Below are 10228 nucleotides of genomic sequence, written 5' to 3'. Positions count from 1 at the left end.
TTTTAGAGCCAGTGTTTTAGAGCGTTGTAGTGTTTTAGAGGGAGCCCTTTGGCGCTCGTTGACATTTTACACTCAGATCATTTTAAGGAAAGGAAGCGTAGCAGTATTTTAGAGGGAGCTCTTTGGCAGAAACGTTGCCCTTGCCATTGTCTGTTTGTGTTCACTTTGTTCATTCCCCTTGTCATTGTCTGTTTGTGTTCACTTTGTTCATTCCCCTTGCCATTGTCTGTTTGTGTTCACATTTTACACTGATCATTTTAAGGAAAGGAAGCGTTGCAGTGTTTTAGAGGGAGCCCTTTGCCTTGCCATTGTCTGTTTGTGTTCACTTTGTTCATTGCCATTGTCTGTTTGTGTTCACTTTGTTCGTTGGCGTTGATGTTTTACACTCGTATCATTTTAAGGAAAGGAAGCGCTCATAACTGGCTCCCTGGGTCAGTGCACGCCTGAATCCCACTTTTGGGTTGTTTCGGCTGCTACCAACCATGGCTGTACAGGAAGGGAGGCAGTGGGAGTGAAAGAAAAAAAGACACAGAGAGGGGCCATAGGGAAGAAAATGAAAATTCTATTTGAGGCAAGGAAATTCCGCAGTAAGCAGTAACTGTCTTGATTCTTCCGTTTGCAGAGGAAGTGGGAGTGAAAGAAGGAACAGAAAGAGGGCCCGTAGTGAAGAAAATGAATTTGAGGAAAGGAAATTGTTGGAGGAGGTGGTTGTGCTGTGGCGCTAGCCTGGAGGAGAGGCCACAGTTGGCACGATTCCAGCGCAAGGACAGACACTGTGAGCATGAGCCATTTAAGGCTTTCACTCTGGAGATAAACAGCACTTAAAACGGCGTCCTTGCCATAGGCCTAGCTGACTAGCCCCAAACCGAATCGGTTGTTTAGGATTCCGGACACCTTGACCTGCATAGCAACTGCCAGCGCGGGCAGGGTAAACGGCGCGCGAATATAATTTTATTTACCTGAGCTAATTTCACAAACGAATTGCGAACTTCTTGCACGTGGTGCTGCCAGGGAATGGACACCTGACTTACTACCCATCGTGCGAGGTACTGTCGTGCTCTTACCTCGCACGCAGTTGGCGTCGCTTCGGTTTGGCCTGGCCAGTTATGGGGTTACATCTTCATAGCGGCGCGGCTGGCATCCCCTCGCTACTCGCACCTTTCATAGCTGTACAGAGCAACGCGTTCTTCCAAAGCCTGCCTTGGGTGCACCCGCTTGTACGCTGGTGCATTTTTTTTTACATATATGCATGGGTGTTAAATTCTTGGTGCGCATTTACGTGAGGGCGCAAATTATGTGAGTACCTTCTTGTTGGTTTGGCTGCAACAGTTTTCCGAATTTTAAAATCCACTGGTTGGCGGGTATTGATTCTTTTTTTCCGGTCCTGACTAGTATATTCGAGATTCTGCAGCACTCTTTTGACGGTTTTGACGAACTGTCGCCAATATGATGTTTTCTTTTTTTTCGAAACTGAAATTGATGACAGCTAATTTACTGCAACTACTGTTTGTAGCAGCTGCCACATGTCTATTTTTATGCACTCTAGCAAATATCTTTAGCGCGATTGCAGTCCTTTTAAAGAATTCTGGCCTGTAGGATTGATGATCAATATTTCTGCAGTTTTTGGGAGAGTTGCAAACAAAATTGCTCTCAGTCGCATTTAAATGTTGCCAGTCTGCTCCAAAAGTGCTCCCAAATAGCCTACAAATTGCTCCAAAGCTGCTCTAAAATAAGACTTTTGCTGCTCCCGTGCCTGCTCCAAAAAGCTGGAGCTAGCTGCTTCCACCCCTGTGTATATATCTAAATAAATAGTCGATTTGTTCCAAGTGAGATGTTTTTGTGGCTGGCTGTACTGCGGGAATGCATGGAATGTTCAGACTTTTGCTCTGTAGCTGCATATTAATTGACAAAGGGTACTTGGTAATGACTACAGGAATACAACACACTACAGAAATGCACTACAGAAAGCAGACTACAGAGATATGACACTACAGAAGACAGTCTACAGAATTACGTCACTACAGAAGACAGACTACAGAAATACTACACTACAGACTACAGAAATACTACACTACAGAAGACAGACTACAGAAATACTACACTACAGACTACACAAATACACATGCCCAAAATACGACAGACTACAGAAGTTTTCTGTCGTAAATTCCTGTAGTGCGTTTTGACTGGGCCGGCTCGAGGGGAAAACACTTCTCGTATGCAGCCATAAAGCAGGAAAGAAAAGCCTCGTACGCTTTATTTGCATCTGTTTCCATTAAAATGGAGTCCCACCTTTGATTTGAGAGAAGATATTTGAATTTGATGATATTTTTTTCAGAGTAATGGCGGATAAAAACTGGTTGCTTATTTGAATTAGGCCTTTTGTGAGGTAAAATGCAGTAGATTGGCAAATGGTCACTTAAATTGCAAATCAATACACCCGATTTTACAACGTCAGGCGGAAAGCTTGTAATGCAAAGGTCTAAAATACTTTGAGAGGTAGGAGTAATCCTAGTTGGCATATCTATTAAGTTACAGCACGCGTATGACACAAACAGCTCTTGTAGGCGCGAATAGCCGGAGGTATCTGATGAAACATTGAGATTAAAATCGCCAACAAAAGCACACTGTAGTTTTAACTCAAGACTTAGTTCCAACAGTTCTTCCATACAGTTCAAGAAATGGTTCATGGATCCAGATGGCGGGCGATAAAACACTCCTAGCAGGATGTCATAAAGTTGTACAGCGACACATTCAATGTTTTCATTGATAATATTATATTCTGTGAGTGCATTGTACTTGAAGTCTGAGCGAATATACATCGCAGTACCACCACCACGTTTGAAAGCGCGACATACGGATATGCAGTCGTAACCATCAAGAAAAGCACACTCATCATCAGAGGAAAACCACGTTTCAGTGAAACAAAGAATGTGAAAAGAATAGTTAAGGTCATTTAGGAATAAGTCTACCTCATCAAGTTTAGCTTTTAAGCTCCTAGCGTTAAGATGACACAAAGAAAGTGTGTCTTTTTTTGATAAAGCAGGTTCACAAGGAAGGTCAAAACTTGAGGGCATCATCTTGCACTAAAGAACACAAAGAACGCCCACATCGTGGGGTGCTACAAGAGCACGTTACTGCAAGTTGATAAGATCTTGCTCACTGCGAATGACGAAAGCGGGGTCGCCGGTCTGCTTCCACAGCAGAACTTTTCCGTTAGCATGCCAAACGTATGCGTAGCCATTCTTTTTTGCCCATTCTTTTGTCGAGGTTAGCAATGTGCGGGAGAGCCGCGTGATATTTTCGCAGATAAACAAGCTTTTCTCTTTTTGCAGCAAATGTCTCTTTGCCAGCCAAGCGTCACGGTCCTCTTGCCTCAAAAAGCGAGTGATAATAGCTGGCGTTTTGTCGGCCTTCGCTGGCAGCCTATGCACGGCGGCTATATCCTTCCTTGTTACATGCGGTACATTCAGTTTGGTAGCCACTTCGTTTATCTTTTCTAGTAGGTCCTCATCGTCGGACTCAGAGACGCCGTGTATTTCAAGATTTAAGCGGCGACTTCGCCACTTTAAGCTTTCGACTTCACGCTTTAGGTGAGCAATTTCATTTGCCGAGTCCACCCTCTCAAGTTTGTCTACACGCTGGCAAAGTTCTTTGGTGTTTTTTTCTTGATCAGTCAGCCGGTTTTGAAATTCGTCAAACTTGTCTGAGATTAGCTGCACTGAGGCTTCTAGTTCATCAATTTTTTTGGGCAAGGTTAGGAGAGCGTCAAGTTTAGCTTCAATTTTGAGCAAACATGTTAACACTTCCTTTTCTGCACTAAGCTTCTCACTTCCATCTTCCACGATGTGGCCATGTTTGCATGTATTGCACTTCCAGTTTTTTTTACACGTTTTGTTTGCCACGCCTCTTCGGCTATACCAGAACAGTCGCCAAAATGAAAACTGAACTTACATTCACAGCAGTTGGCAGAGGGCACATTTTCAGGCACAAGCGAGCTGCATGTACAACATCTCGACATGTCGTGCGGTGCAAAGGAAAATACACTTCAAGAAAACAATGTACTCGTGGCAGCAGCGGCAGGGTCGGCAACAAAACAGAGTCTAATCCTTATAAGTAAAGACGACCAACCTGTAAATATACAGAGTAGATTTCACTTGTCGTGCGTGCCGGTGGCTGCCGCTGCTGCCAAATGCGAGGAGACGCCCCCTCGGTCCTTGCTTGTTCGTCAGTTATCGCTGGCGTCGGTGATGCAGGTGGCGATTTGCCTTCCCCAGAACTGTCTCGCTTCCAGAGCGAAAGAAAAAACTTCGGGCGACGATCGGTTTTCAGTTGCACCAGCGCAGCCGGAAATGCTCTCGGCGGCCAGCAACTTTGGTCCACAGGCGAAGGACGCTGTAAATATACAGAGTAGATTTCACTTGTCGTGCGTGCCGGTGGCTGCCGCTGCTGCCAAATGCCTTTATTAGCCCTTTATTAGTCTTTATTAGCCCGTATTTTTGAAATAAAGCATATGTGGACGCGGAATATGGAATGTTTGCGATTATGCGAACGATTTTCTTTTGCAGAGCATTTATTTTATTGATATTTTGTTTAGTTGTTGTGAGCCAAACTAGGCTACAATAGTTAAGATACGATGCGAACAACGCATAGTAAATTTGCAGTTTGATTTGGACCGGAAGAAACGAACTGCATCGAGACAATGCTCCAGTGACAGATGAAAGCTTTTAGAGCGCAGCTCTTTGGCGTCCGTTCCTGGGTTTCGCGTCGTCGTCGGCGTCGGCCTCGTAACCAGCTCCGCCCCCCTTTCATCCCCCCAGCGCTATCGGCGTCAGCGGCATCAGTCAGTCGCTGCTATCTCTTCCCTCCTCCCTTTATCGTGTTGTCCGCATGCTGCGCGCGCTTCTGCCCCCATCGTTTGCCGCTGGGTGTACACGCCGCCCCCCTCCCCCCTCTTCTTGCGAGTCTCCGGTTGTCAAAGCGCCGGCTCGAACTTAAAGGGAAGCTGAAGAGATTTTCGAATTTATTAAGATGCTCACGTATGGATGTGGAAACCTTAAAAATCATGCGGGTGAAATTTTTTTGCAGATTAATCACTTAGGAGCGACGTAATCGCCCTTTAAAATTGCGCGGTAGCTCCGCCCCCCGCTGTCCGCCGAGCGCTGCTGATGACCCTGACGATGCGAGCCGAAACCGGAAACCGTGGGGTGGTGACGTAAACATTGGTGTTCCGTCGCCTCGCAGCCTCCGCGACCGTGCTTGTTTCTGCGTGCGTGCCATCGTAAGCTGCTTCGATCTGCCGTATGTTCCTGTATTTGTGCGTTTTTATGTTTGTGGTGACGTACAGAAACGTGTGCAGCATCGAGTGAAGCGGGGGACCATCATGCCGGCGTTCTGCGCAGCCTTCGGCTGCACTAACACCAGCGGCCGGGACGATGTGGTCTTTCATTATTTCCCGCAAAATAAGAAGATTTCCGCGAGGTGGGTCGCTGCTGTGAAGCGAAGGCATTTCAACCCTTAAAGACTACAATGCTATGCTTTGACCACTTTCGTGATGAAGACTATAACCAGAGCCTGTCGATAATGCGTTCATTGGGCCTGTCAACAAAGTTGGCTCGATTGAAACCCGGCGCAATACAGTCTGTCTTCGCGCACAGGAGTTCGTCACCGCCACCGAGGCCAGCTTTCGCGAAAAGGAGGAAGCTCGAGGTAAGAATTTGTGTGTTAACTCTATGAGAATTTGAGTGCGCGAACCGGTGTTCTATGTAGTGTAGGCGCGTAATTTCGTGGATGCAAGACTTTCGGTAGTAGTGAGATGAACGGCGCTGGAATGAGAACGTCAGGACGGCAGCAAACTGCAGCTTACAAAATAAGTGCTTAGCTGTTATGCTTGCAGGCATGCATCCTGCATCTCGTACAGCATTGCTCATATCAGAGGTCGGCGCTAAAGTTCTTGGCTGAATAAAAATCTTAAACTGCTACTATAATACTGCAAGAGCTGGAGCGACGCGAAGTGCGCCTCACAACCGGAGACTGCGCACCGCGCGTGAGCAGAGAACTTCGTTCGGTAAGCAAGCACGTGAAAAGTTGTTATATGCAGCCTCTTTACTCAATTATGCTCGAGCTCACATATTGTAGGATTAATGCGTGGCCCTCAGTGGCGAGAACATAGGGAGTAATACGCGGCACATTTTTCTTCGTGCTCGGAGCGCCCAGAAAACTCTTTGCAGATGTTTCTGGTATACGGGCGCGCGGCGGTTCGTTTTCAATTTGGTTTCGCCTGGGGCCTGGCTGATAGCCGCCTCGTCAGCGCCCAATGTGCGCAGTCATGGCGCTTGCAGTCCGGCCTCAAAGCGTACACTTTTTTTTTTTTTTTGAGCGATCTACGTCGGACGCGTCCTCTGGCGCTGTGTTAGCGCGTGAAGTTGCCTGTCAGGGTGTAAGTTCTTAAAGAGATCTTTTTTGCTTGGCTATAGTATTTGCAGGAGGTGCTCCAAATCTGCAAATACAACATGATATCAAATAAAAATTTAATTAAGATATGCAATTTAGTGAGCGAATGGAAGCCTTCTGCCTATTACTGGTGTCTGCCATATCCCCCAATATAGCCCCAGGGATAAAATTAATACAAGGTTAGTTACCCATTTTTTAAAATAAATTTTGGACCTTCTAAAGAAACACCTTGTATATAATAAATGACCTCACTTTGCACGGAGCTCGCCAATCAACAAAACAGTTTATGAAATAAACCAGAAGATTTTACTCATACTGAAGCACACTTTTGTTCTGTTTGCAACAATAACATCATATTGCTTATGCCTTTCAGGTTCTTGCCGAACTGCTGCAAGATCCAGACTGCACACCAGACGATAGTGCAAATCAAGACTGCATGGAAAACGACATCACACCTGGAGGCTCCACACCAGACAGTCAAGAATACACACCAAACAGGAATACAAATCAGGACTGTGCAACAAGTCGAATGCCACTGGGAGATGCTGCTGAGGACCCTGCATCGAACTTTTCTAAAAGTGATGTCAAGGCTGACAAGTCTGTTCACGTTCTAATGCAGCCAATACCAGTAAAGTGTTCTGCCAGGAATATATTTATAATAACACATGTAGTCGTAAAAAATTGCCGAGTGCAGCATGGCTTCATACATTTATAATAATATATAATTGTGCGCTACGTGTTCTACAGCCAGCCTTGCGATTCGGCCTGCTCGGTTGCAGCACGAGGCCATCGAGTTAGTGAAAAAAATCACTTGTCGCTTGATCTGAGAGAAAGGCGACCGCAAACGGATGGAGATATTCCTACAAGGGCTTGCAGTATGAAGGAACTCGCCTAAACAAGGATTTTAATTTACTTCCAGATCCCATCTTGGCACGCAGAACGAAAGACGCACGTTTGTCACCTCGACGAGTTCTGCCGCAAAGCGCGGCAAACTTCTGTTTTACGCGTGTGTTATGAACCGAGCCGGCACGCAGCGACCGTGAAGCGATGCCAGCATAAAATTTGCGTGCAAAAAGAGCCTGATAACTTCTTCCGCATGTCAGTGGTCTGTGTGGATTACAAGCAGATTTGCGGCAGCACCGACAAGCGGCAAGACAACAATGCCGACGATCGCATTCCGCTTACATTGCATTAGGAAAATTTCGTGCAGCAGTGCTATACAACATTTGCTCGCTTCAAAATTAATTTATTGTATCACTGAATGAAGTTTGGCTAGAAAAGTATGCTTACGAAAGGACATTTCCAACACGTGGAGATGCTGACACTTCGCTTTCGTTCAAGCCAAAAGCACCGCTTGCGCCAGCATCGTTGCTTCCTTGGAGCGGTTTGCTCTTAGCGATTGGTTCGTACATGTAGGGGATGACGCCAAGATCCTCCTGGTAATCTTCGATGTGTTCCATCGTGATATAAGCATCAAACCAACAGCCCGAACCACCGCGCGCCGCGCTTCATGCACTACATCGGCGGCGACCGAGCCGGGCTCACCGAGCCAACGCCTGTGTTCACGTCACGAGGCGCCCAACCAATCACAGGCGGCAACGAGGCGCGCGCGCTGGCCCGAGGCGCTGCTGCACTTTTCGCCAAAATAAAATAGGTTTGCGCTTTCTTCTGCCTAATTTCGATGAGAAATTCGAATTCCGAGAGTGGAAAACTGTACGGTGCATCTCTTCACTCAATTTTTTCGGGAAACCTTTCAGCTTCCCTTTAATTCCTTTCTTCGCTCCTCCTCCAATGCAACCCCTCTGCGGTGGCAATCAGAGAGCCAGATCGGTGGGGGCGGATCTGTATATGTGCACCGCCCGAGCCGAAATTGCGAATACGTGTGAAAAATAAAAAAAAATTCTGTGATAGCGCATACATGTGTTGCTCGATTTCTTTGCCTCAATCTATCGAAAAGATGAAACAGCTTATTTGCTGCGCTCAAATTTCGCATTAGGAAGTAACGTAATCGTCGGTAATTTTTACATACCTGAGTTATGTGTAGGTCCCAAGTAAGGTTCGAGGAAAAGGTTACACCTAGAATTGTATGATGTTCAACGATGTCAATAACTTTTCCCTCAAATGTAATAGCGTGTTGTAGACAAAGGGGCTTATTTACTGATCTAAAATTATTATCTTCGTCTTTTTCGCATTAATGGTAAGATGGTTGGCTTGCGACCACGAGGACAGATTTGAAAGCACGCTATTGCATTTTGTTGCTAATGTGTTAATATCAGGTCCTGAGAACAGTATACTACTGTCGTCAGCATAGATGATAAACTTAGCTGTTTCGTCGATATTCACTATATCATTTATGTAAACACTGAATAACAAAGGACCCAGATTACTTCCTTGAGGCACACCTCTCAAGGGAGGGAGAACATGCGATCGGTGGCGTCCCAAACACACACATTGTGAGCGATTTTTTAAGTATGATTCTAGCAGTTCTAAAGGTAGTCCACGAATTCCAGAAAACGCAAGCTTTTTGATCAGAATGTGATGATTTAAAGAATCAAACGCTTTCGAGAAGTCTTTTCCAGTTCTTGGTTAGACTCAATGCTGTCCTCCTCTATACCGTGAATGATAAGGTTATTTCTTCTTCCTCTGTTTTCTAAGTCATCCATCTGGTTTCTAACTAAAGTAAGCTGCCCCTGAAGTTCTGATATGGTAGATTACATATCTTTCACCTTCGTGGCTAAGACATTTAGGCCGGCTGTTTCTCAATACCGTCAAACCGCTCTGTTAAAGAGGAAAGCTTGCCTTCTATCTTGTTCTGTGATGCCTGCAGGCCCTCTATTGTTGAAGTAATCTTACCCTGGCCTGCTAGTAAATCCGATAGCATCTCTTTTTCAGTTGGACCAGGATTTGCTTCAATATCGCCACAAGACAACAGATCTTTCGATAATGTAATAACACAAGACAGAAACCACTGAATGCCCAGTGGGCAGGGCAGCAGTACTAAAAAACGATCGTCACTTCGGTAACAATGTTCATATTTGAGATTACCAACCTGAAGTGCAAAGCAAAAGGGATTGCTTAGCATGTTGCCGTGTCTGCTGCTGACATGCCCACTGGCGAAGAAAAGCTCCGGTGGTAGATTTATAGTCGATGGATGTGCCACGTGACATGACGTCCCCGATGTCGTCAAAGGTGTGGAAGCTGATAGCCAAGGTTGGTCTGGTTCAGTGATGACTCCGTCGGAAAGCAGTACGGCTGATACGGCATTGAATCCTTGAACATGGTTCGCACGTTTCGCTTGATACCACTCACGCGGCGCTACCAGGGCTCCGATAAAGACCTGAAATGCAAAGCAAAAGGGATTGCTTAGCATGTTGCCGTGTCTGCTGCTGACATCCCCACTCTTAATTTGGTGCTCGACATCACATCGCTTTGGAAACCATGCTGCACTATGCCCTATGGTTAAGAGCAATGGATCGGACAGTGCTCAACTACAGTTCTCTCAAGGCTGTGTTTGTTTGCTCAAAAGTCTCCCACTTTGGAACAAGCTTACCACTTTCATATAAATCCAAAAGCTAGTGCTCAAACTTATCACTGGCTTCATAGATTTTTTGCTCACTTCACCTTTCGACGTAGTAGCAGTACTTATGGCGGTCAAATTGCTCGAGCAGCAGGGTTCTTGCAAGGATGTACAGAACTCCTCTTGCCACTAACAAAAACTCAATCTGATAAAACTCGGGGTCATCCTCTCCTGTAGCGACCTAAACACTTCCAGACTTGT

General features: G+C 45.8%; 1 pseudogene; it reads right to left on the bottom strand.

Moving 5' to 3' along the window:
• Nucleotides 1-9641, bottom strand: part of LOC149361059 (uncharacterized) — a 41710-nt pseudogene extending 32069 nt beyond the window's left edge.
• Nucleotides 9642-10228: the final 587 nt, after the last annotated feature.

Source organism: Amblyomma mixtum, chromosome 2, assembly GCF_055824585.1.
Source record: "Amblyomma mixtum isolate Tamu chromosome 2, ASM5582458v1, whole genome shotgun sequence".
Lineage (NCBI taxonomy): Eukaryota > Metazoa > Arthropoda > Arachnida > Ixodida > Ixodidae > Amblyomma > Amblyomma mixtum.
This window is presented reverse-complemented; position numbering and strand designations above follow the sequence as displayed.